At 40.0% G+C, this 25893-nt stretch overlaps 1 protein-coding gene and 1 pseudogene across 2 annotated transcripts in view; both read left to right on the forward strand.

Annotated features, from left to right (window-relative positions):
- Positions 1-25893, forward strand: part of LOC145977740 (GTPase-activating Rap/Ran-GAP domain-like protein 3) — a 742197-nt gene that overhangs the window by 417028 nt on the left and 299276 nt on the right. The gene's annotated exons all lie outside the window — the stretch shown is intronic.
- On the forward strand, positions 1291-7797 carry LOC145977818 (puff-specific protein Bx42 pseudogene; annotated as a pseudogene).

Consider the following 25893-nt stretch of genomic DNA (forward strand, 5'->3'; position numbering starts at 1 on the left):
CAGCAAGCACCACGCTCTCTCTCTCTCTCTCTCTCTCAAGTATCCATTTATTACGGGATGGATGAACTCCAGAGCTAAACCTGGCAGGGACATTACTGGAGAAATTTCCACCCTGGAAATCTAACCCGGGTCTCCCGCATGGCAGCCACACCCCCTAACACCTGGGCCAGTGCGGAAAAATGTTACATTATCACCTGCCGTGATAACAGATTTGCAGTAGAACATCATTGTATACTTTGTTTATCCATTAACCTCCCCTATGGCGTAGTAGTAACGTCGTCGCCTTATAATCTAGGGGTCCCGGGTTCGATATCCGGGGGAGGTACATTGCACAGTGGCTCGGATCCCACTTTAAACTGTAGGTTCAGTCCCGATTAACCTATATGTTCAAAAAGTGGACTTAAAGCAACAATTCAAGCAAACAATTCAATTCAATTCGTTTATCCATTATTGTCTACTATAACTCTTCTTGAATGGTTACAACCCAGAAGTGTCCGTGACTGTACAACTGTAGCTCCAGTCCCAGCTAGAATACTAAAATGTTGCCATTTTTCTTAACTTTTGTCCATTGAAATAATATGCTTCTTAAAGAATTTACTGCAAGGAGGTAGAAGTTCTATCTGATCTTTGGAGAGCGTCATAGGCTTTGCGTGACACCCCTTGCTCCTATCTTGGTACAGTAGGATGCATAGGCCTAAGTATTACCAAACAAATTGTCCCTCACCATGTTCACGCACTTTATGTTACTCAATGAGAGCTTGTACAGTATCGTAAAAAAAACCATTCCTTAAAAACCCTAGGATGCAAGAGAAACATTAATTAAAATAGCCATGAACGCTTTGGCGAGCAATACTTGTGCATCCCACTGTACGTAGTACATCCTGGACTGCATTCCTGCAGGCTAACGAAGCTCTGGCATCTGGATTTGAGTTTGAGTCTTAAGTTCACCTTAAGATAGGCTTCATCTTCATCTTCATCTTCATCTTCGCGATTAGCCAAAAGTGGCAGAAAAGCGTAGTAATATAAATCAACCCAATCAATATTACCTTGACACTTGAGGCTGATGCGTGTATAGGAAACGCATAGCGAAAGCGTAAACTCATGTTGTTTGTCATTTGTTTAAGTTCAAATATAAGGGTTGCCCAAATGAAAGTGAGACTCTTGTTTGTTTTTTCTGTAATGATTTATTGGTTGGAATATATGAACATACAGGAAATAAAAGTGATCCATGGGTGACATATCCTCTAAACATAGTCACCTTGTCTGTTCAAGCAAGCGCGTAACAAGGGTATGGATACCCTGTGCGAAGAATGTCCTTGGTTGACTGCGGAACCAATCTTCAACGGCGTCACGGACCTCAGCATAGTTGGCATACCGGCGGAACTTCAGATGTTTCTTTTAGTGGCCCGAAGATGTGGTCGCAGGGCGAGAGATCGGGGCTGTAGGGAGGATGGTCGAGGACTTCCCAGCGGAAACGCCGCACCAGACCACGGAGCACCTGTGCAACATGAGGGCGTGCGTTGTTTAGGGTAGTGCAGTATGTGGTTGAGTTGACAGTCCCACCTGCGTCCAGCCAATCCAAAAGCAATGGGCCCTTCTTCTCGTCTAAGAAAAACGTGAACATCACTTTTCCAGCTCGGATGGAGGAATGAGCCTATTTTGGGCGTTGTGAGTTGGGGTGCCTCCATATTGTGAACGTGCTTCTGCACATGTAAACAACACACTGCGCCGTCAGACCATACCAGCAGTGATGTGCCGTAGACTATAAGTTTACGTCTACATGCGTTGTCTACACGTAATCTACGCGTAGATTACATTGGGTTGTAGTTTACATAGCCTACATAGACAATCTAAAGTGTATTAAATTTAATTTTCAAGGGTTTCATGAAAACAAAGTGACATTTTCAACTATATTGGTTCCTAACGAAATGAAAAGAATCCTATTTACAACAAAATTTCTCTTCTCTTCTATCATCAACTATGCAAAAAGATAAATAGTATGCAAAAAACAACAACAGATGGCAGTCTTGAGGCAAGAGTGGTCTCTTCCCCAAAAAACACTAGAATATTTCCTATATTAGGTTTCTTCTTAGGTGAGAAATTGTTCGAATTTGGAAGAAAGAGTATGAAAAATTCTCCTTACGCATCAGCAACTGATACGTAGTATAATTTTCTTTTAATTCCACGGCGCCCTTTCCTAAGTTATCACCTTTTGTCATGTTGTTTACATAGATTACGTAATCTACGTGTATAAAATAGTCTACGTGTAGAATGTAGACTATCGTTGTTTACGCGTAGACGCACATCACTGCATACCAGTCTGCTTTCTTACATGTAACGCCACCTACCAGAGCAAACACAAAGCTCGGTGCAGCGAAGCTACGACAAAAGTCTTAGTTTCAATTGGGCAATCTGTAACATCTTAAGCGCCAAGACAGAGGCGTGACGTGTTTTCCGTTTACTCGCCTGAACAAGCTTGATTTAGTTCAAAGTCCTCCGCTCATTTCTGAACAATTTCATTCCTATTTCTGGTAAAGTCAGAAGAGACGAAAGGGAGAATTCTCAGACATCCCTCGCCCCTCTCCCCCCGGCGCATCCCCTATCCCCAAGAGTTTACACAGCCCCCGCGAGGAGGGGAGGGAGACGCTAATTCAATCAGGCGGAGTAGTTGGACGAGGCGCCGAGGTGATCGATGCCTGGCACCAGAAGTAAACTTGGAATGTCATGCTTCGCTAGAAAGGCACGACACAGAGAAGCTTCTAATTTGCAGCTCGTTTATTTACAATTAGAGCCATTTTCATGTTTGTCTTGTCCCTAGTTTTCTGTTAACTACAAGATGTCGGAGAACGTGGCAAAAAAGGGGTTTGTGCCAAGGTGGATTAATTTAAATCACGTTGTTTTTATAAAAAAAAATCTGATTAAAATAACTTGAAAGATGTAATTTATACAATAATGTACATGAGGATTTTGTAGATATCAGAATCACTTTTGTGAAATTACATTAATCTCATAATCAATTATTGGTGTTTATTACGCTCTAAGAAAGGAAACAAAATATGCTCGTACACAGTCCGTCCAGTAGGAAAGGTGACTGATTTTTTTTGCCACGGAACCACCAGTGCCATCTATGGAGAAGTATATGTACTACGTAGCGACACCTTTCGACTTTCTTCCGGCAAAGTTGCAAAGCACTAGCGTCAACGGTTGACGCATATGGATCTTGTGACTGACAGTACCTGCTGAACGTCGGTCGGAAACGGAACAATGTGCCAACATTAAATTCTGTTTCCCATTGGGTAAAAGTGCAACAGAGACGTTTCAAACGATTCAGACTGTTTACGGTAGTGAGGCATTGAGTTGTAAGAACGTGTTTAAGTGGTATACAAGATTTCGTGATGGTCCAGGGTCTCCAAAACCGAAGAAAGTGCGCATGCAGAAGAGCCGAATCAAAACCCTGCTCACGGTTTTCTTCGATTCCAAAGGCATCATCCACAAGAAATTCACTCCAGACGGCCACACTGTAAACGCTGAGTATTACGTGGGTATTTTGCATCGTCTATTGGCCAGGATTCGTAGAGTTCGGCCTGAATATCGGGAACAGGGCTCATGGTGTCTGTTGCACGACAATGCACCGTGCACAAGAGCAGGTTGGTACGACAGTTTTTGGCCAAAAAAGGGATAGTGGAGCTCAATCACCCACATATTCTCCAGATTTAGCTCCATGCGACTTCTGGCAATTTCCAAAACTGAAATTGGCGTTGAAAGGAAGGCGTTTCGACACCATACCAGACATCCAAAAGGCTTCGACCGCGATTTTGGAAACAATTCCGAAACAGAAGTACCAAGACTGCTTCACAAAGTTCTACAACCGCTTCAGTGCATGTATTGACTCACAAGGTGTCTATTTTGAATAAACGTTATTGTAAACTACCAGTCCACAACGTCTTGTCTTTCATTTCTCATTAGTCACCTTTCCCACTGGACGAACTGTGTATGTACTGATGGGGCGAAGGTAAACAGTGAACGCACTTAAATTTCTCTTTATACAAAATTCAATAATTTTTATTAGCGAAAATGCCAAACACTTTGTGTAAATAATATACAATATACTAATAATGTTAAACCGTTAATAGTGTGATTTTCATTAAACTATAAATAAACATGGCAGCTGATATTGTGCAAAGTATCATTTAAAAAATTGCCAAAATTCAGCTACAAAGTGTATAAAACATATTTTAAGTTACAATTGTATGGTACAACCAGAATGTTTTATTTTTACTGGAAGAAAAGTTACTGAAATTATTATAGTTTAAATATTTTACAGGGCAGTTTAACAGATAAAGCCTTCTATGAAAAACATATGGTGCCAGAAACCATACAAGCAATTTTTAAGTGTTCTTGAAAAAAAAAAAAATATATATTTAAATTTAAAAAATCCTATTTTTTAACATAAAAATCATGATTTTTATCCACTAGACTACTGCATAGGACCACTTTCGCTCTCGTAATCATTCGAGTCTCCTACCCTCGAGCTTATACATTAGAATATAATTTTAATGTGACAAATCGATATAAAATATCCGTCCTGGCAGTTTCAGCCCACAATAGTCTATTTGTTTTTCATATGTATCATTGCATTAGTAACATAGACTAAACTACATTTTAACATGGAGTTGATGACGATGTTCACTTATGTTTCAATTTCACTACATCTCTTCCGATCCATATATGACGGCCCACTTAACAGAACAAAATGGCGGTTACACGTGTACTATCAGGCTTCCAGCGTATGCCGCTCGTTTGGCCCGATCGAGATTATTCACTCCTGACGTCATGGCGAGATGTCAATTCCGTACGCTATCTAGCGTCGTCCGTGCGAACTATTAGTCTCTTGAGCGAAATCCTCTCGCTGCATAGTTTGTGCTGGTTTAAACTGTGCATCCTAACCTCGATTTCCACACATATAAAATCATAATATAACACGAATTTAATGTAACGTGCGGGAAAATTTAAGCCATCTGTAATTATATTTTGAAATTCTTCTTTCAGGTTACATTTTTCACTAATCTGTCTCGTTATTAGGGACCAGTGTGGTTTACAAATGTCTTAAATGAACACTGAGGCTGAAGGTAATTGGGTTGATAGTTACTTTATACACCTATAGGCTAATCGAAACTGGACCTGCAATTTAAAGTGGGATCCGAACGCGGGACCCATTTAGTACAAGACGAAAGGTGACCGTTTTTAAGGACACTCAAGTCTTAACCTCTCTTCCTCGCTACATTTTTCAGATTAAAGAAGCTTTGGTCACCGGACCCATAGTCAACATAATTCCCTGTCGCTTGTGTTATGTCTAGGGAACGGATTTTAAGGTTATTATTTCCAAAAATATAGCTGTTTTCATACGGATCGTTTGAGATATGTATTTTAGGACATGAATAGTGTTGCCCACGAGACGAGACTTTGGCCTGTCTTGTCTCATGGAGTCTCGTGGAAATGATGTCTCGTCTCGAAAATATTCGTTTGTCTTATGACACATGGTCAATCTCGTCTCGTCTCGAATTTTTAAAAACCTGTCCCGTCTCGTCCCGTGGGCAACACTAGACATGAAATCAAGTAAAATGAACACACTTTGTTGCAACGTTTTGTGAGATGAGCACATTTATCCCATTTTTACCCCATCTTTGATGCTTCAGCACCTTCTTTCTTCCTTTCTTTCATGTTTTGTTAAGAAATTGGACAGAAAAATAAATGATTTTCACTCTTCTCGAGAAGCTACATAAAATCCTACAGTCTCATTTTGTAGAGCAGAACGAAAGCTATAAAATGGTATAAATTTAATCATTGTAGCCCCAATAGTTCCCAAGATAATGTAGCAAAACCCGCGAGAGAAAACACAATCTTCAACAAAACCTATTCGGCAGAACCAAAGTTCTCTCTGCAGTCCGCGCGCATTATATAAGCACAGTTCTCTACGCGGTCCGCGCGCATTATATAACCACAGTTCTCTACGCGGTCCGCGCGCATTATATAACCACAGTTCTCTACGCGGTCCGCGCGCATTATATAACCACAGTTCTCTACGCGGTCCGCGCGCATTATATATAGAAGGCGCAGAAAAAGAGAGCATTGAATATGGGTATTTTATCAGCACGTCTTTGCAGCTTTTTTAAAACATTTTCAGAACCTTTTTTCTTCTTTCCCGAGTACAATTTTGCACCTTAAAATTGTTCATTGATTTAGTTTATTTTACTTCGCGTCTTGTGCCGCTTGGCTAATTTGCGAAGATGGGGATGAGTGATGAAATTGATGAATGGACATTCACAAACAACCAAGCCCGAGCGGGATTCGAACCCGGGACCCTCGGCGTCGCAGCGCGATGTGCTAACCACTTTTTTTTTCAAAGGAAATGCCCCCTACACGGAGGTATCCCCCACCATTCACACTTTTTCTCACTTTTACACTTTTCAATTGTTACAGTTTCTCAGTTTCTTATCATCTGGACAAACACAAATACCCATGCCTTACCCGGGACTCGAACCCGGAACCCCTGGCGTTGTAGCGCGCTGTTCTAACCACTCCGCCACAGAGGTCGACACCACTCGGCCTCAGGGTCCGGCGCACCTTAAAATCCTTTCCTCACGTGTGTTGTGATTGTCGATTTCACCAATTTTATCTTATCACCATTAATAAATTCATCTCATTGTTAAGATTAGCTAAAGTGGCATAAAAGCGACGTAAATTAAGTAATGCATCACCAACATGGCCACAGCATTGCTTAAAAGCCATCGGAGAACCTTGCTTGAAGATGGTGAGAGTATGGAAGTTTCATAAGCTAGCAACCACTTGGAAGAACTGCGTTATCCGTTGATTGGACGTTCATGGCTCTACAGTATTCATCCAGGTTGGAGGAACTTGTTAGCACAATGTAACACAGTGTTCACAAATACGGGGTCCGGACGAAATGATAACGCAGATATTAATACTAAAATACCGGAAAGTGAAGGTTTGAGATCACAGCTGGAGAAGAAACTTGACCAGAAAGAAGAGGAGAAGAAAGAGGAGCATCTGAGGCAGTTGGCTCAGAAGGCGAGAGAAGAGAGAGCTAGAATTCGAACACAGGCAATGGCAGATAAGGATGATGAATCAAGGGAACGTGACCAACTGCCATATGAGAGACATAAAGATAGACAGCGAGAAAGAAATTTGGCCAGAGCTGCTCCTGATAAAAGATCGAAGCTCCAGAGAGACAGGGAGAGGGACATTAGTGAACATATTGCTCTTGGAACGCCAGCTAAGAGCATGGGCAGTGAAGACAGGTTTGACCAGAGGGTGTTCAACCAATCAAAGAGGATGGACAGTGGGTACGGAGATGACGAAGCGTACAACTTGTGTGATAATCCTTGGAGGGATGCAGGGACTCTGAGCCAACATATTTACAGACCATCAAGAGATCTGGACAAGGATGTGTATGGAGATGATTTGGAGAAAATAATGAAAACAAACAGATTTGTCCCAGACAAGGAATTCAGTGGCACGGACTGTGGAGAAGCACGCAGCGGACCTGTTCAGTTTGAGAAAGATTAAGACCATCCTTTCGGTCTGGACCAGTTCTTGACTCTTGCTAAAAGAGCTAGCAAGAGACCTAAGGATGCAGAGGGAAGAAATAACGAAAACAAACCAAACACAGACGCTGAGCATTCACCACTCAGAAGATCGAATAAACTTAGGAGACCTTCTGATAGATATGGTGAGACCAGCAATGAAAACAAAAAAAGAGTCTCCAGGAGGAGATGATAGACGCTTGATAAGAGGAAGAAGAACAATTTATATTTTATATCATGTTATTGATTGGTAAAGTAAAGGTAAAGTCTTCCCCTGTGCATAGCACCACGCCATGGAGGCGTATAGGGGGTGTGGGGGTAACGCCCCACACTTTCTTGATCCGGTCGTGAGTGGGGGTGATGTGATCAGCATCACGCCCCTGACCGCCTTTATCCCCCAGGGTTTCCCCCAGGTACCCATGTTATTCGACGCTGGGTAGGCGCCGGGACCGCTTCCACCGTTAGAAAAGTTCCCGGATTTGATTCGTTGTCATAGTAACCTGATGTGTAAGATGTACGTGAATGTCTTCCAGGCATTAAAGTTATATTGTTCAATTTGAACCTACGTGTTTGTATGTATTGTGTACATTTAGATAAGAAATCACACACACACAACAACAAGGCTTACAAGGACCGCATGGCGATACAGGTGGTAGTTTTATTTCCTTCTTAAGGCCTGTTCTCCATTTTGTTTGGCTCATCCGCTTATTGGGTGACGGGCAAACATAACCTGGGCACATCTAGTATGTGCTGATGTGCCCATACTACAAAACTCAATTAACCAGGCTAGCTTCATTCTTGCAAAATACGTTCGCGCATAACTTGGTACTCGTTGTCTCTCGCTTTCCCAGCTTTCGGCAGCTTCCTTTCACTCCATCTGGTGTCGTCGTCTTCTATTAAGTTCTCCCCATCCGTGAGTGGCTGAAATGACTTCCTCCATCCTAATTCTATTGTGTAAAATGTTAAGTCTCCCGAAGTAAGCACACTCCTTCCCGGTATTTTTACACTGAGTCCCTCTGAATTATGCATGGACGTTCCTTACACGTGTTCTGAATTATTCAGCGCTCTCTTTCGCCAATGGTTCTTTCCTTGTCCCTCGGTGGCGAGAGGAGGAACGACCGATAAAGGCCGCGAATGATTGTGACGGATAATATTGTTACGTATGTTACGACCGTGGCGCCCCCAACGGAAGTATATTTTGAGAGGGAGGAAATGTAACGTTTCTAAAATTACTTCATTGACGGCGAACCTTAGAGAAGACCGGAGATGGTTTATATTTTGGGAGGTTTGAGTTTGAGATGGAAGTCCACTTTATGCACCGATAGGGTAGTCGGGACTGGACCTGCAGTTTTAAAGTAAGATACGAACCACTATGTACCTCCACCGGGGACCCAAATTTGGATCCCTTACTTACATAGCGACGGCGGTACCGCTATGCCATATGAGAGACAGATTAATAAGGACTGGACCTACAGTTTTAAAGTGGGGTCCAATTCAGTATGTGTCTCCACCCGGAACCGAACACGGAGCACGTTGATTACAAAGCAACGGCGTTACCTCTACGCCGTCTGGGAGACAGGCTAATAGGAACTGGGCCTACCGTTTTGAAGTTGTATCCTAAACACTATGTGTATCCACCGAAGACCGAACCCGGACCCTTAATTACAAACCGAGGACGTTACCACTACGACATCGAAGAGATCGCCTTTTATACTTTCTCTAATGAATGTTTACGTTATACATTTCTCTATCAAGCCAAACAATCCTCTTACTCATGTACTACATGTTAAATTACTTATAAGTAGTAATATTATCTTCTTCAAAGTTTTCCCTTCCTGTAGGTCTGCCTACATGGAAATGATCCCCGATAAAGACACGTGGTTCAAATCCCACTATAAACTGTAGTTGGCTAGCTGTGCATAAAGTTGGCTTAAACGAAACTTGGACCATGTTCACTCATGAGACAATGCACCTCTTTCGCATTTGTACGATAAACAAATATATTCATTCGCACAAATGTGAATGAAAACGTAAGGCAATTTTCTGCACGTTATTATTCCCCCAGTGTTTCATAGCTTGACCTCTATCGGGTCACGAACCAAGATAATTTAGCAGTTGTGATTCTTAAGGAATTTTCCTTCTGAAGTTTTGCTAACAAAAGGAACATGCTTGGCTTTCTATTCCTACTCCTTTGTGAAGATTCTATTCAAAGTTCTGAGTGGAATGACCTGGCAAGCGAGGAGACATAAATTCTCTATCACTTGAAAACCGAGATCACTATTATCTTACATTGACATTTCGTTCCTACAAGAAATGAAAGCGTAATTCCAACGTAATAAAAGATGTCGCTGTTTAAATACAGATGTCTTACTTTCATATAAACTCTTAATCTGTTACCTTTATTCAAGTAATAGTTAAAAATATTTTTTCTATTTGTAAGTTTTTTTTCATTCTGAAGTCTCCTCTGCTTATGTGAATGACTTGGGGGAACTGATTAACATTTTTTGAAACGCCTACAAGGAACATATCAAAGATAGTAACTAAATATAATTTCTTGTACTTCCATGAAGAAAGTCGTATGATCAAAGTTTTCCTCTTCTAAAGAAAGTTATCATCCCAAATGTACTCTCTGCCCACAAGAAGAAAAGATATGTGTTTTGTTTTAAGTTAGCTGTATGTACAAATACGTACGCTAATCGGGACTGACATAGATCAGAACCACTCTTGCCACCTGAGAATCTAACCCTGGACCCCTTGATTACATCACCACCACGTTACCGTTACACTATCGAGAGGCCCAGAGACAAAAAGTGAGGACTGAATAATACGTTTTTTTTCCTTACGTGTAGAAAGACAAGATGCTGAATATTTTTTCCCACTTACACAGTGAAAGTCAAAGAAATTGAATAATTAATCATTTTTCAGTGCTTACATAAAACAAGTCAATAGGACTGAATAAATTGTAATTTTCACCTGCTTACGTGACGAAATTCAGCAGGACTGAATAAACACTAATTATTATACACTTACAATCAGAAAATCAAAAGAATTAAATGAATGTAATTAGAGCTGAGCCGATACCACCATTTGCCGATACGGATACCAATGCAGATACTTGTATAATTCCAGTATAAAATAACAAATGCTAGTTACAGAGTAATACTAACTCGTCACATCACTAGGCACGTATTTAGAAATATATTATTTTGGGAGCCAGTCGGAGCTATAATAATGAAAGTTAATACGTTAATATAATTATTTGTAATAATATGAAAATTAATTAATTAGTACTGAATTTCTCCGATGCGTATGGAGTATTTGTACGTTAACACGGGCTAAGAAACGGAGGAAAGACAACGTTAATACTTATTTTGTTCTTTCTATCTTGACTAAAAATATTTTTATTACATAAATAGTAAAAAGACGCTATAAAATCAGAAATGAAACAGCAAATATTTATCATCTAGCGTACGTGTAGTTAAGTCCGCTAAAATTTGTGTAAAAACAACAGTCATGCAAGGAAATTTATGCCAAAGAAGTCAAATGAATATTTATTGAATAACAAAAACAATGATGGTACGTCCATTTGATGAAAAGTAAAGTTCCTGATAAATATTTTATGTAGATTGTAAGTAGTGGTGTACATAAATCTTTAGAGGGGCCCCTCCGATGCTGTCGCCGTCGCCTTGTAATCAATAGATCGCCGGTTCGATACTCAGTGGAGGCACATAGTGGTTCCGGCCCCACTTTAAAATGTAGGTCCAGTCCCGATTAGCTTATCTTTCTTAGTACTGTTATTCAAAGCCGTATGTTCTCAATCTAATCTCTGTGGAAATTATTTATTGATTGATTTATTTCACTTCGCTTTTTGTGCGACTTTTGACTAATTTGCGAAGATGGGGATGAGTGATGGTGTGATGAAATCGATGAACGGACACTCACAAATATCCATGCTCAGACTGGGATTCGAACCCTGGCGTCGTAGCGCGATGTGCTAACCACGGGGGCTGCTTTCGGGCGAAATAAATAGCCATCATTGGTCGATACCGGCAATCACACGAAAGACAAGTGAAGAGGATAAATTATTAATTGCCGATTCCCCTTCGCGCTTGAACGTAGATAATTAAAGCTAATTTCACAGTGACCTTCATCCCTCCTTAAGTATGGGGTGATAAATTCGAATTGGCTTTGTCATTCATAATTATTTAATTATGGCAACTACCTGATCCGGCATTAGTGCGGCGGGGGGCTTAGAAACATCCACCTATCTTACCACCACGAGCTTCAAGCAAGAATTGGCAATGAATGGTTTATTTCCCACGGCGTTAACTAAGCAGTTACATGTCTTCATAGTCACGTTTGGGTTTAGTTTTCACTTACCCATGTCTTTGATCTTGCCATCTGCTTCCCAGGAGGGTGGGGGTTTATGACCCTGTGTTTCTAGGAAAATCTATGGAACTTCCTCTGCTGGTCTCCCAATCGGTCACAAGGGAGGGTGAACAAACTTTTAAACAGAACAAATGTTGTGACGAGCTGTTGCCTTTGCACGCTCTTCTAGCCGCTGAGAATTTTTGGTATCGGATGGTATCGGTAAAAGAAAATCAACCAATACTCATCGTTATCGGCTCAGCCCAATGTAATATTTATCTGGATACACGAAGAAAGTCAAGACGCTTGAAATTTAATTCCCAGATATTTGGTGTTTTCTAAGCAAATGTTTAAACGTTTAACCAAACAATGTGTGAAAGTGAGATTGAGCCGCGCCCCGTGGCGTAGTTGTTAGCACAATGCACTAACAAGGGAGGTTATCTAAGTGTCCCCCTCCGATTTCCATGAAACTTGGCAGGTGTATAGAGGGACCAAAAGGAAGAAATACGTTTTTTTTGTTTCAGCTAAAAAACTGTTTTAGGGGGCAAAACCCCCTTCAAATGTCAAGATGAGGACAAATTGAAGTGGGCATTTGGCCCCTGTCCCACATCAGATTTCCATGAAACTTGGCAGGTGTATAGAGGGGCCCAAAGGATGAAATACGTGTTTTTTTTGTTTCGGCTAGAAAACTGTTTTAGGGGGCAAAACCCGCCTCAAATGTCAGATGAGAACAAATTGAGGTGGGGATCTGACCCCTGTGACCCCCTCCGATTTCCATGAAATTTGGCAGGCGTATAGAGGGGCCCTATCCCCCCTGTTTCCTCCTATGCTATAGTTACGTGGTTTCGGGGTCAGATCCCAACTTCAATTTCTCCTCATCTTGAAATTGTTTTTTAGCTGAAACAAAAAACACGTATTTCTTCCTTTAAGTCCCTTTATACACCTGCCAAGTTTCATGGAAATCGGAGAGGGACACTTAGATAACCTTCATTGTAAGACGTCAGATATCCCGGTTTCGAATCCGTCCTGAGCATGGGTGTTCTTTGTGAGTGTCCCTTCATCAATTCCATCATATCATCAGTCATCGTCGCGATTAGCGAAAACTGGTAGAAGAGCGAAGTAAACTAAAACAAATCAATCAATCAAAGCAAGAACAGTCAGAAGTGTGAGATATGTTTTGACTTACTTCCTGGTTACAAAACCTTTTGTGGAGAAGCCCAAGGCACTTGCCTCGAATCAGTACAGTTATGCAAATTGTATATAGTGTGGAATGATTCAAGATAGACTTTGTAAAAAGGTAAAATCTCTCCAGACATCGGTGCTCGGTGAAGCGACAACACACTGCACAACGCAACATTCCACAAATAGCGGAAGCACATGACGTGAACGCATCAATAGATATACAGAATATGGAAATTACAAATGTATCTAATTTTAAAAGACATAAGTAGTAGTAGTGGAAAAGGTCTAAATATGAGCGAAGGTTTAAATATGGGTTTTGGAGTTATCAGCGCTCCCGGGTGCTGCAGCCTGGCAGAGGCTATTGGAACTGGTTATCTGTCAAGGACGGTTGCGGCGCCAATTAGCAAGAGAAAGTGGTGGTTAGTTTCGGCCTTGGACGCTGTTATAGAATTGCGACCTTTGAAAACTTTTTGCAGGTATGTTTTAACTCAGCGTTTTCTGAATTCTCATTTGCTTTGTATAAATTATGATATTAGCGGTACATAAAACAAATGTGGGCTTTTATAATGCAATGATTTGTTTGTGAAATATGTACCACAGAGAGGGAAATAAATTAAAGAAGGAAAATAGCGTGATGGTCTAAATATGGGCTATGACATGAGGTCTAATGTTGAGATCACATTTTCAACTAATACAGTATTTGGATGTTTTTCTTAATTTCGATTTATCCCATTCCGCGTGATTTTCAAAACAACAGATTATTATTCAAAAACATGAATTTTATAATGTTATAGCAATAAATGACTGTTTTTTCAAATTTTAATTGCTTTGTGTGATATTGCCACTAGTAGCCCATATTTAGACCACAATGAAATGATGAAATACATCATTTTACCATTTTTTTTGGAAATTGCTTTTTATTTAAAAAATGGAGAACTTCTATACTTTAGCATGCTATTACATTTTAGTATATATTTCATAGATATGCATTTTAAAGGCAGGTGCTTGATATATTTTTTTTCCTCCGAAAATGACAAAATAAAAAGGGGGCCCATATTTAGACGTTGTGGTGGTACCCAAAAGAACTTTCAATCAGCTTTGCAGCTGGCTACATACTTCAACTCCCAAAGAGACATCTCAAACTCCATTTGTAAGCCGCGTTTCTTACTTTTGGTAACTATCTTAAAGGAAGTTGGCTGTAATCTTCCAATGGATGATTTCACCGAGTGCAACCCAGCAATTCCGGCTCTACCCGCTTGCGAAAGCGGAAAGACTTATTTTTCGATCCATTTCTCCAAGCACCCCCCCCCCTCCCTGCACCGTCGGTTAACTTTAAGCAACTCGAACAGTATTGGTTTTTTTCGGGAAGTTGTCCGGCCCTCTTGTCGGACGATAGGGGCTGAATTAGGTGAGTGATTCTGAATGAAAAGAAACGACCAAAGTGCCTCGAACGATCAATACAACGTTTGCCGCTGCAACCGGTGAGGAGGGGTGGGGGGCAGAGTCCGTTTACAGTAAAAACACTCCCTTATCAAGTCCAAACATCCCGCTTCTGTTATCTGTGCGGCGAAGTTTTCCACAAGGAAAATATCCTGGTCGGGATCCGGTAATGTAGGTTCGGTGTAGTGGAGATGCTTCTGTAAATAACCTTTCTTCCGGCGGAAGATGTTTTATTCACCACTAGATGGCAGCACCTACTTTTGTACATATAAAACTTTGAAATTAAGTTACAGCTGGAATTATTGTAATTGTTTCTCCTGTTAATTAACTTTCAGTAACTTGATGTTATGTAAGATGAATGACTTTATGGCTTTTAATACATTTTATTTCTAAGTTTTCTAAAGCAGAAATGTGATGGGCGTAAATCAAAGTGCACTATCACACTTGAATTAGGCACCATGTTGAGTAAGTTTAATTGATATAATTCATACAAGTAATTAATAATTTCCTTGATATCACACATTTGTTACACGAAATATACATTAGGTAGAGACATGTTTTCTTTGTTGTTTTTTACAACAAATTTCAAGTTTGTTTTATGTTAGGGCAGACATGCGTTTTCGAAATGCCTACAAAAATCTGTTCATGAACTTGACTCAATTTCTCTCCATGTGTTAGACAACATCTCCACATTGGGGTTTAGTTGTTCGTCGGTACTTGAGTAACACCTTCCCAAACCGCTGGATTGGGAGGGACGGTTCAACATCATGGCTTCTCCATTCTCCCCATATTACTACATATCTAGACATTCCTCCGTGGGGATACATTAAGGACAAAGTGTACAGTTCGCTATTTGCAGATGTTGAAACGTTAAAGACGAAGATAACAGCGACAGTGAATGTGTCTACCTAGTGTGCTTTTCGTGTAATAAATGTTCGAAATCAGGGAAAGACTTTGTTCTATTTCACCGACGAATTTTCAGTGCAAGTAGAGGTCATCAAAGCGAATAATTTATCTGTAGTTGTACTCGTTCAGGCGCTATGAGTACTCATTAAAATGGTACTTTTGTCCTGAATTATGCAACTACGCAGTACAGATTCATGGTCGTATTGATGAGTTTTTTTTCGGTCGGAAAACTACCTAGGTACAGCCGCTTTCTTCCTGAAAGCTATGTAGCGCCTTGAATGTAGGCAACCTTAAACGCAACACTGTTCTGCAGGTTGCAGGGATTAAGTTATTTAAGCCTTTTATTTGAGCCAATAATGTAACTTTACTCCACATATTTAACTGCATTGCAAAGAAAATATTTACTTTGATATCAGTTTTGCGGATTTAATTTTTATTTTATTTTTAAATTTGAATTTAAAATTTTGGGTGCGTCAGCACTTAGGCTATTTTGCACCCGTAACGTTACACGGGGCCCAGCCCCTTACCACAACAAATAACATAACTGTAATGTCGCATAACTACTAAAATCTTAAAACATTCTGACTTACGTCAAAAGCTGAGGCTGTAAAGGGGCACTCAGCACACACAAGGACAACACACAGAATCATATTGGTCGTAGGGCCAGTCGCCAGAGTCTCGTTAGTCTTCATGCAGGGTGTACTACGTGGTAGTGAGGTTGACAATTGAAGATTTAAAATTTGCATAATGGTATGTAGCAAGGTCTGTACTATTTATCTATGAATAGCATCCTCTAGTGCGTACATAAATTGGTGTCTTAACACTAATAGTAATGTTTTAGAAGAGTACTGCAGATGAATACACAGGAATAATGTCCACTCTACATAAAAGGTGACACCCAATTCAATAATATTCCTATATTCCTTTGAGTGATTTTGTCTTATTTGACGTTGCTTTTCTTCCACGTTTCGCTGATCGCGAAGATGGGGAAGATGAAAGTTGATGAAAGAGCAAACACATGTGGATAAGACACGCCACAAGCCACAAAGGGATTATACCAGCTTTGGGTTCAGACGCCAGAGCCTCGTTAGTCTGCAACAATGCAGTCCAGGGCGTACTACGTTGCATAGAGGTTGAAGTTCCCCCTTTACGCCCCTCTAATATTCGTAAAACAGTAATTGAAGACAAGAATGTTTCTAAAGCTCGAAATTTTGACTACCCTTTCACACAAAATAAATAAGAGCGTTCATCGAAAAAGAATTAGAACTTGTGGACAAGCTTGCCTAATGTATCCCCAGTATCACAAATATTTAAGAATATTCAAAGCCATCTAAACAGATATTAAAATGAATAAATCACAATACTTTATCAGTATCTATAAAAATATACTTGTGCATATATACACAATTCATCGCAGCCTCTCAGATGCCGAAGTGGTAACGCTGTCGCTTCCCAATCGAGGGATCCTGGTTCGAATCCACTCGTTTAATCGTAGGTTCTGTCTCGATTAGCCAATCTGTACATAAAGTGGACAGAAATCTTTAAAAACGTACAAAATTCCAATAATCACATGGCGAGAGATATGAGATAAAAGAGAAAATTCAGATTTGTTCATAAAATAATTGAAGATTGTCATTCTAACATGAAATAAAATTGGTTAGCACAGCACGCTACGACGCCAGGGATTACGGTTTCGAATCCCCCCCCCATAAAGTGGCAGAAAAGTGTAGTAAAATAAACGAAATCAATCGGTCATCAAATTATACTAAAACGAAATATCGAAAGTAGGCCTACTCTTTTATTCTAAGTATAAGAATAGAAGTTTTTAAAAACTTTACACTTTGATTTTGTGTACTTGAGATTTTCTGCCCAACCTTGTCTGCAAGTAGCCAAGATCGTGCCTCCACACTACCTCGAAAGCAATTGTTAGTGGTGTGCCATAAAATCTCTGCACCTGGCAACACTTGCGTTCAAAGCATAACAAGCGAGCAACGAGGAACGCTGAAACGTGCGGATGAGTTCAAATGACGGATTCCTGCGTTAATTAAGCGCTATGCTCAAGCTGCCATAAATCAAGGAACTTCCTGGAATTATTGTTATTTTCTTCTCTTACACCAACACTGCGTAGTTTCGGGACCCCTTACTCCTGTATCAAATATTCCCCAGGGACTTCTGTAACTACTTTCTGTGAATGGGGTAATATTTCAAGAGCGTAATAAGAGTTCGTCGTGAAAATGATCATGGGTACGCTGCCACTTTTTCTTCTCGAAGGACCTCCAAATATCAACCTCCCTTTCATGTAGTACACCCTGGACTGCATTTTGCAGACTAGCGAGGCTAAGGCGTCTGGACTTACGGCCAGTATAAGCCTCCATGCTCTGTACTTCCCCTGTTTGTCTTTTGATCCATTTCATCTTGTTACAATCGCGAATAGCCACAATTGGCAGAAAAGTGAAGTAAAATACACTAAATCGGTAAATTCTCAAAACTAGAGATGTTTATTGATTGTATTTATTTGGTTAATTTCACTTCGCTTTCGTGCCACTGTTGGCTAATTGCGAAGATGGGGATGAGTGATGATATGATGAATGGACACTCACAAACACCCATGCCCAGGCCGGGATTCGAACCTGGACCACTGGCGTCGTAGCGCGATGCTAACCATTCCACCACGCGGACCGAGTACGAATTATGTGGTAGCATAGTCCAGGGTGGCGACAGACCTGGAAAACCTGGAAAACCGGGAAAAGTCAGGGAATTTGAGGTGTCAAAAAAAGTCATGGAAATGTCAGGGAATTTCGTCTTCATTGACTTCGAACACTCTTTTGAAGAAAATTGTTATAACTCGGGCACTATGGGAGCAATCTACTTCGGATAACTTTTGTTTTGCAGCTAAAACATAAACGCATGCAACCGTGTACAATTTAGAACACCGGACCGAGGAAGGGGGCTTGGGGGGCCACGTCCCCCGAATTTCAATGGAAAAAACAAAAATCTGGAGTTTGCCCCCTCTTCTCCCGCTATTTTGGGGAGAAGGCGCGAACTTTAGTATTATTTTCAAAGAATGGACATTTCTCAAGAGAATGAAACCTCTTTCATGTTCTTGGGTGCCATACAAGTTGAATAATAAGCCAAAATGTGATTATTATTTTTTTACGAGAAATAGGTAATTTGCATTTTTGGAGGAAAATTGTTATAACTCGGGCACTAAGGGAGCAATCTACTTCGGATTTGTTTTGTTTGGAAGCTAAAACATCATAGCATGCGACCGTGTACAATTCAGAACGCCGAACCGAGGAAGGGGGGTTTGGGGGTGCGACCCCCGAATTTCAATGGAAAAAACAAAAATCTGGAGTTTGCTACATTCTTTTCAAAGAATGGACATTTCTCAAGAGAATGAAACATGTTTCATGTTCTTGGGTGCCATACAAGTTGAATAATAAGCCAAAATGTGAAACTGTTTATTTGGAAAATAGGTAATTTGCATTTTTGGAGGAAAATTGTTATAACTCGGGCACTATTGGACAATCTACTTCGGATAAGTTTTGTTTTTCAGCTAAAACATCAGAGCATGCAACCGTGTACAATTCAGAACGCCGGACCGAGGAAGGTTCGCTTGGGGGCACAACTCCCGAATTACAATGAAAAAAATATAAAAATCTGGAGTTTCCCCCTCTTCTCCCACTATTTTGGGGAGAAGGCGCGAACTTTAGTATTCTCTTCAAAGAATGGATATTTCTCAAGAGAATGAAAATTTTTCATGTTCGTGGGTGTCATACAAGTTGAATAATAAGTCAAAATGTGATTTTCTTTAATTATTATTTTTTTTTACGAAAAATAGGTTATTTGCATTTTTGGAGGAAAATTGTTATAACTCTGGCACTATGGGAGCAATCTACTTCGGATAACTTTTATTTTGCAGCTAGAACATCATAGCATGCAACCGTGTACAATTCAGAACACCGAACCGAGGAAGGGGGGTTTGGGGATGCGACCTCCGAATTTCAATGAAAAAAACATAAAAATCTGGAGTTTACCTCCTCTTCTCCCGCTATTTTGGGGAGAATGCGCAAACCTTAGTATTCTCTTCAAATAATGGACGTTTCCAAAGAGATTGAAACATGTTTCATGTTCCTGGGTGCCATACAAGTTGAATAATGAGCCAAAATGTGAAACTTTGTTCGGAAATGTGGCATGGATATGTTGCGGAGAGTGGGGGAGGTTGTTCATCAATATGAATTTCCCAGGCTTGCTCCAGACCTGTGTCAGAGTTTCCACCCAAACATAAGAGTATGAAGGTCCAAAAAGCACATTCATTTCGTAATCAGCACCATGATACCATATGGTATCATCGGGCGAGTACGACCTTACTCTGATGATACCATATGGTATCATCGGAGGAGTAAAGGTTAAGCCTCTAAATATTACGAGGAAAATGCATTGAATTATCATTTTTTTTCTTGTCCATATGGGAGTAGTAAGGGGACTTGTCAGCAGATGGAGGGGATACGAGCGGGTGGGGCCGTCCGATAGTTGTCGGACGTCGTAGTAAGGCATTTTGTTGGGCAAACTGAAGGAACATGAAAACAAATACGATTTTTGTCGAATATCGTCACCCGACGAAGTATATCACTACAACATGCGACAGAAATTGCATTGACTGCAACATCCAACAAAAATCGCATGCATAAACAAGAAGAGCTTTAGACTGCAAATATGCTGCTGGAATTTTATTACTCTTCTGGTTCACTTCACCTTATTTAATGTAGCAGTGCTTACGAAGGTTTTCTTTCATCATCCTGACGTATTACTGGTTTCGCACAAGTTAACATACGTTTACAATGACATTGAAATATTCTTAGATATCAAGAAGAATCCACCCAAACGGGATATATATTGAATACTATCACGAAAAAGTGAAACATAAATCTGCATTGGTGAACGTTATAAAAATTGGCAACCCCCAACCTCAAATTTACTGCAACACTAGTATTGCAATGAAATTAACGCCACTCTCTGTATTGTCTGTTTAAACTCGTGAGAGATGGTCTTTAATATCTCACTGAGTGAAGTTAATGTCCAATATTATGAAATAAAATACTAATAATAAATACGTAAATATTTTAATATCATATTTTCTCGAATCATTCAATCACTTTCTTCAAGAATTGACTTTTCTCTGCCAGCCCTGCTAAATTTTCACTTTCCATCTACTGATTTATACGAGGGGTGGCCAGAAAGTAATTTCCAATTAGTAGGTACATTGATTTTTCGCAAACGCCAAAACCGTGAAAAATGTTAATTGCTGTGAAGTTATGTTTAGGAATGTGCAGTGATGTCTGGACACATTTTTCGCCCGTTCGAAATATCGAAATAATGCGAATTTGGCATAAAATGCGAATTGTTGGCGTTTTTAGTGATTTTTTTTTAAAAAATGTCCTAAAACAACGACAAATTCCATGAAATCCAACATTCTTGTCTTTTCTAGCCCATGTTTGTGTACATAGAACATGCAAGTTTTCCAACATTTGACTCGAGAGTAAACTATAGAAAATACGTACATGGAATAATTCCGACAGCCACATTAAATCATTTATTTCCCACGATTTTTTCAACTTCTATCAAAACCATTTGCATCACAGAGCAAAGTGGCAGGGTTCTAACAGGAGATCGAGTGCGTATCTACCATCACACGGAAGCCACATCTTCGTATTTGTTGCACGGGATATATTTTGAATTACCAAGCTAAATGCGTACTATCGGCATTTGTCGAGCGAGTAATAATGGAGTTCAGTCGTTAGGGCATCTGACTACTATGCGAGAGACCCAGGGATAATCAACTGCGGGGGAGAACTGGGTTGTTTTCCACCTATTCAAACTGCTCTGGAACCCACCCAGCATCATATGAAGCTGATACCTTGAGGAAACTTTGAGGGATAAGAGTAGCCAGGAGTGTGGTGCTGATCACATCACCCCCACCTTCAGCCGTGATCAAGAAAGTGTTGGGCCTTAACTCCACACCCATATACACATTCATGGAAAAGTGCAGGGGAGCACTTTACTTTTACTTCCTCAAAAATCTGTTCCAACATATCAAACTGGCACGAAAATACGTAGACCATGTGACCTACAATTTAAAATAATAGTTTAAAAGCACAATGAAGTATTAAGTTTTGGTATATTTGGCAGAAAAAATGTTCTAAAACAAAAACACGAATTTTGGGAATCGTAACACTAACAAGTGAAAAAAAGATAATGCCAATTTTTGATGCCATAATATATCGGTATCTGTCACGTGAGATTGATTGATTTTAATTTTTTGGGTGCGTTGCCACTTATGGTCATTATGCACCCTTCAGTATATACGGGGAAAATTCCATTATCTAAAATCCTTACCTTCAAATTAAAAAAGGGGTATGGAAAATAACTTTCCCAAAATAACTTTCAAGATATCAAACTCTCGCAAAGAGGCGTAAGCCATGTGACTTACAATTTGAAACAGTAGTTTAAAAACACCATGAAGGTATAATTTCAGATATTTGCCAGAAAATGCGCTAAAATGAAAATATGAATTTTGGGAAAAATAACACCGTATAATAAAAATAAAAAAATAACAAAATACACCAATTTGAAAAAAAATAACAGAATATCAAGGTCCCTACCGATTAGGCATAAATAAAACAAGACTATTAGTTGTAATTTATTGCATTAGTAACAGTGAGTCCTAACCTAATTTTCGGCATAATCACCACCGTTGTTCTGGCATGTGTCTTGCATGGCACTAAATTTTGTATGCCCATGGTATATGTGTCTTGACAGCAAAGACTGGAACTATCTCTACCGCAGTGTAGCTGTCAAATCCTTGCCCTGCCAGAAACCTCTTCAGTTAAGCAAAGTGTTAGAAATAGAAAAGCAGTAATATGTGTATTTGCTTGATATGAGTATTCTGTGCATGTTTTTTGAGGTGAATATTCTGTGTATTATTTTGCGGGATTATTATTCTGTGACCAGCAAGAGAACTGTGACATACTGGATGACTGTGTGTGAGAATAAAGCTTAATTTACTTATATTGGTGTTTCGTTTTTAACATTTGGCGACCGTGTGACAGGACAGGGAGACTTTGTGTAAGGCAAAGACTGAGACGCCATGGAAAAGATAAGTAAATTAAGAACAGTAACGAGATCGTCGTTTACGCGCTTAGCGAATAACATTGAAGCGGCGTGCAATGGTGATTGCCCGGATTTAGTGGAAGTGCAGAGTAATTTCCGTTTGTTGCAAGATAAATTCGGCAAATTGCAGGATCTGGACACACAGTACAGTGATTTGTTGGTGGACGACGATGTCAAAGAAGAGGATTTGATCGTCGAAGCAGAAAATGCAGATAAGTATGCATGTAACTTTTATCGAATCAAGACTATGGTAGAACAGTTATTAAGTAAGCAGGTGTTGAACAATGGTAGTGACGCAGTTAGTGACACATCGGTAAACTGCAAACGAAAAATCAAATTACCGGTAGTGGAACTTAAAAAATTTGATGGTAACGTGAAGAACTGGTTACCCTTCTGGAGCCAATTCAAACGAATTGACAAGGACGAGGGCATTGATGATTGTGATAAATTTCAATACCTTGTACAGGCTACCATACCGGGTTCAAAAGCACGTCAATTTGTAGAAAGTTTTCCCCTCAGTGACGAAAACTATCCCAAGGTCATTGAAGGACTTAAGTCACGTTTCGGCCGTGATGATGTGTTAGTGGAAGTTTATGTTCGTGAACTTTTGAAGTTGGTGTTACACAACTTAAATGGTGACAGTAAGTTGGAACTGGCTGTTCTTTATGACAAAATGGAATCACAGTTACGAGCATTAAGTACATTAGGAGTAACATCAGACAAGTGTGCTGCAATGTTATACCCTCTTGTAGAGTCATGTTTACCAGAAGAATTTTTGCGAGTGTGGCAGAGAAGTTCTGCAAATTCCACTGATTCTAAATTGGAGAGTCGTCTGGAAGAAATAATGTCTTTCCTGAAGAAAGAAGTGGAAAATGAAGAAAAGATAGCACTTGCTGTAGCTGGGTTTGATCTGAAGAGAAAGAAGGAACGTATTAGTCGTACTGAATCTATACCCACGGCAGCTGAATTGATTAATTGCAAAGGGGATTCTTCAAAGTGTCTATTTTGTGGTGATTCGCATGTTAGTGAGGAGTGTGTGAAGGCACGCAGTTGGTCCTTTGCGGAAAAAGCTAAGATGCTTAGGGAAAAGGGGTTGTGTTACAGATGTTTGAAAAAAGGCCACCTTAGTCGAAACTGTAGGGTAAAATTAAAATGCAGGATTTGCAAGGGGCAGCATGTTGAAGTGATGTGCTCTGGTCAAAGGACTAAGCAGGGAACAGACTTTCCAGGGAAGCAGACTAAGTCACAGACGGTTGTTGAAAATTCTTTGAAGAATAATGAACATGTTGAAACGTTTCTGCAAACATTAGTTGTAAAAATAAGAGGACAAAGTGCTGGAAAATATGTAAGAGCAATCATTGATACTGGTTCGCAACGATCCTACATTTGTACATCTACAGCAAAGGAAATGAATTATGAGGTTGTAAGAACTGAAAATGTCACACATGCACTTTTTGGTGGCATTCTTTCTGCACCATATGAACATAATTGCTATCGTGTCAGACTGACTAGCATCAGAGGTGATTATGCTTGCAATTTTGAAGCCATGGATCAGCCTAATATTTGTGACAGTGTAACATCTGTTACTGAAGGTCCTTGGTTAGCAGAGTTGAAACGGATAGGTGTAGAAATTTCCGATAGAGAAAATGGTCCAGTGGAAGTTTTAATTGGTGCTGATATAGCTGGTAAAATTTTCACTGGCAAGAAGTTTGCTCTAAAATGTGGATTGGTAGCAATGGAAACACTGCTTGGTTGGATACTAATGGGCAAGGTTACTGCACATGAAAGTCATAGAGTTTCATCCATGATTGCAGCTTCAATGTTCTGTAAGGAAGCTTCGGTTGCAGATTTGTGGAAATTAGATGTTCTTGGTATTACTGATCCTGGAGAAAAGAAGTCCAAAATTGAAGCTCAAGAGGCAGTGATGGATTATTTTGAACGAACTCTGACGATTGACGAAAAAGGAAGGTATGAGGTAAAAATGCCATGGGTGGAGGGACACCCACATCTTCCTAGTAATTTAGAAATGTGTAAAAGAAGACTGGATACACTTGTTGAAAAACTGAAGAAAGATGCCTGTTATGAAGAATATTGTCAGGTTTTCAATGAGTGGCTAGAAGAAGGCATCGTCGAGGAGGTTTCATCTGAAGAGATAGACACCAAGGGACACTATTTACCTCATAGACATGTTGTAAAATTGAACAGTGAGACCACCAGGATACGTCCTGTGTTTGATGCTTCTGCAAGAGAAAAGGGGTATCACTCGTTGAACCAGTGTTTAGAGAAAGGCATTAATTTGATTGAAATAATTCCTTCAATTCTGACACGTTTTCGGTTACGCAAATTGGGAGTCGTTTCAGATATAAGGAAGGCTTTTCTGCAGATTAGTTTATGTAAAAGCGACCGTGATTTTTTTAGATTTCTTTGGATAGATGAGAAAGGCGACATAAAGGTTTATCGTCACAAACGAGTTGTTTTTGGTGTAAGTTGTAGCCCATTTTTATTGTGTGCAGTAATTGAACACCATCTGAAGCAAGCTCTAAAAAAATGTAATGAAGAGAGCTGCAGCTATTCCAAGGATATCATTGCACAGCTGTTGCAGAGTTTTTACGTAGATAATTGTGTTACTAGTGTGAACAATGAAGAGGAACTCCACCAGTTTATTGAAGAAGCTAATCATTTGATGGCAGAAGCGAAATTTGAACTGCGAGGGTGGGAGTATACCTCACTAGGAAACTTGTCGGAAGATAACAGAATATCTGTATTAGGCTTGGTATGGGAAACAAGAACAGATAATTTGGAATTGAGACCGGAATGTTTCCAAGGAATGAAGTTTCAAGTTGTCTCCAAAAGAGTTATTTTGTCAACTGCCAACAGAATATTTGACCCTATTGGAATTACCTCTCCAGTGACATTGTATCCAAAGATCCTTCTTCAAGAAACATGGTTGTTAAAATTGAGTTGGGATGAAGAAGTGCCTGAAGAAATGGGAAGAAAATTCAGACAGTGGGTTGAAGAATTACATTATTTGAAAGGGCTTGTATTTCCTAGGTGGATTGCTGAAGGTTTGGAAGATTGGAGTTTGCATGTGTTCTGTGATGCTAGTGAAAAGGCATATGCAGCTGTAGTATTCTTGAGAACCATTGACAAGGGACAAGTCAAGGTGCAATTAGTACAAGCTAAATCAAGGGTAGCTCCGATAAAGAAGTTAACCATACCCCGC

The sequence above is a fragment of the Lepisma saccharinum genome, chromosome 23 (assembly GCF_977018435.1).
Source record: "Lepisma saccharinum chromosome 23, izLepSacc3.1, whole genome shotgun sequence".
In the NCBI taxonomy this organism is placed as follows: Eukaryota; Metazoa; Arthropoda; class Insecta; order Zygentoma; family Lepismatidae; genus Lepisma; species Lepisma saccharinum.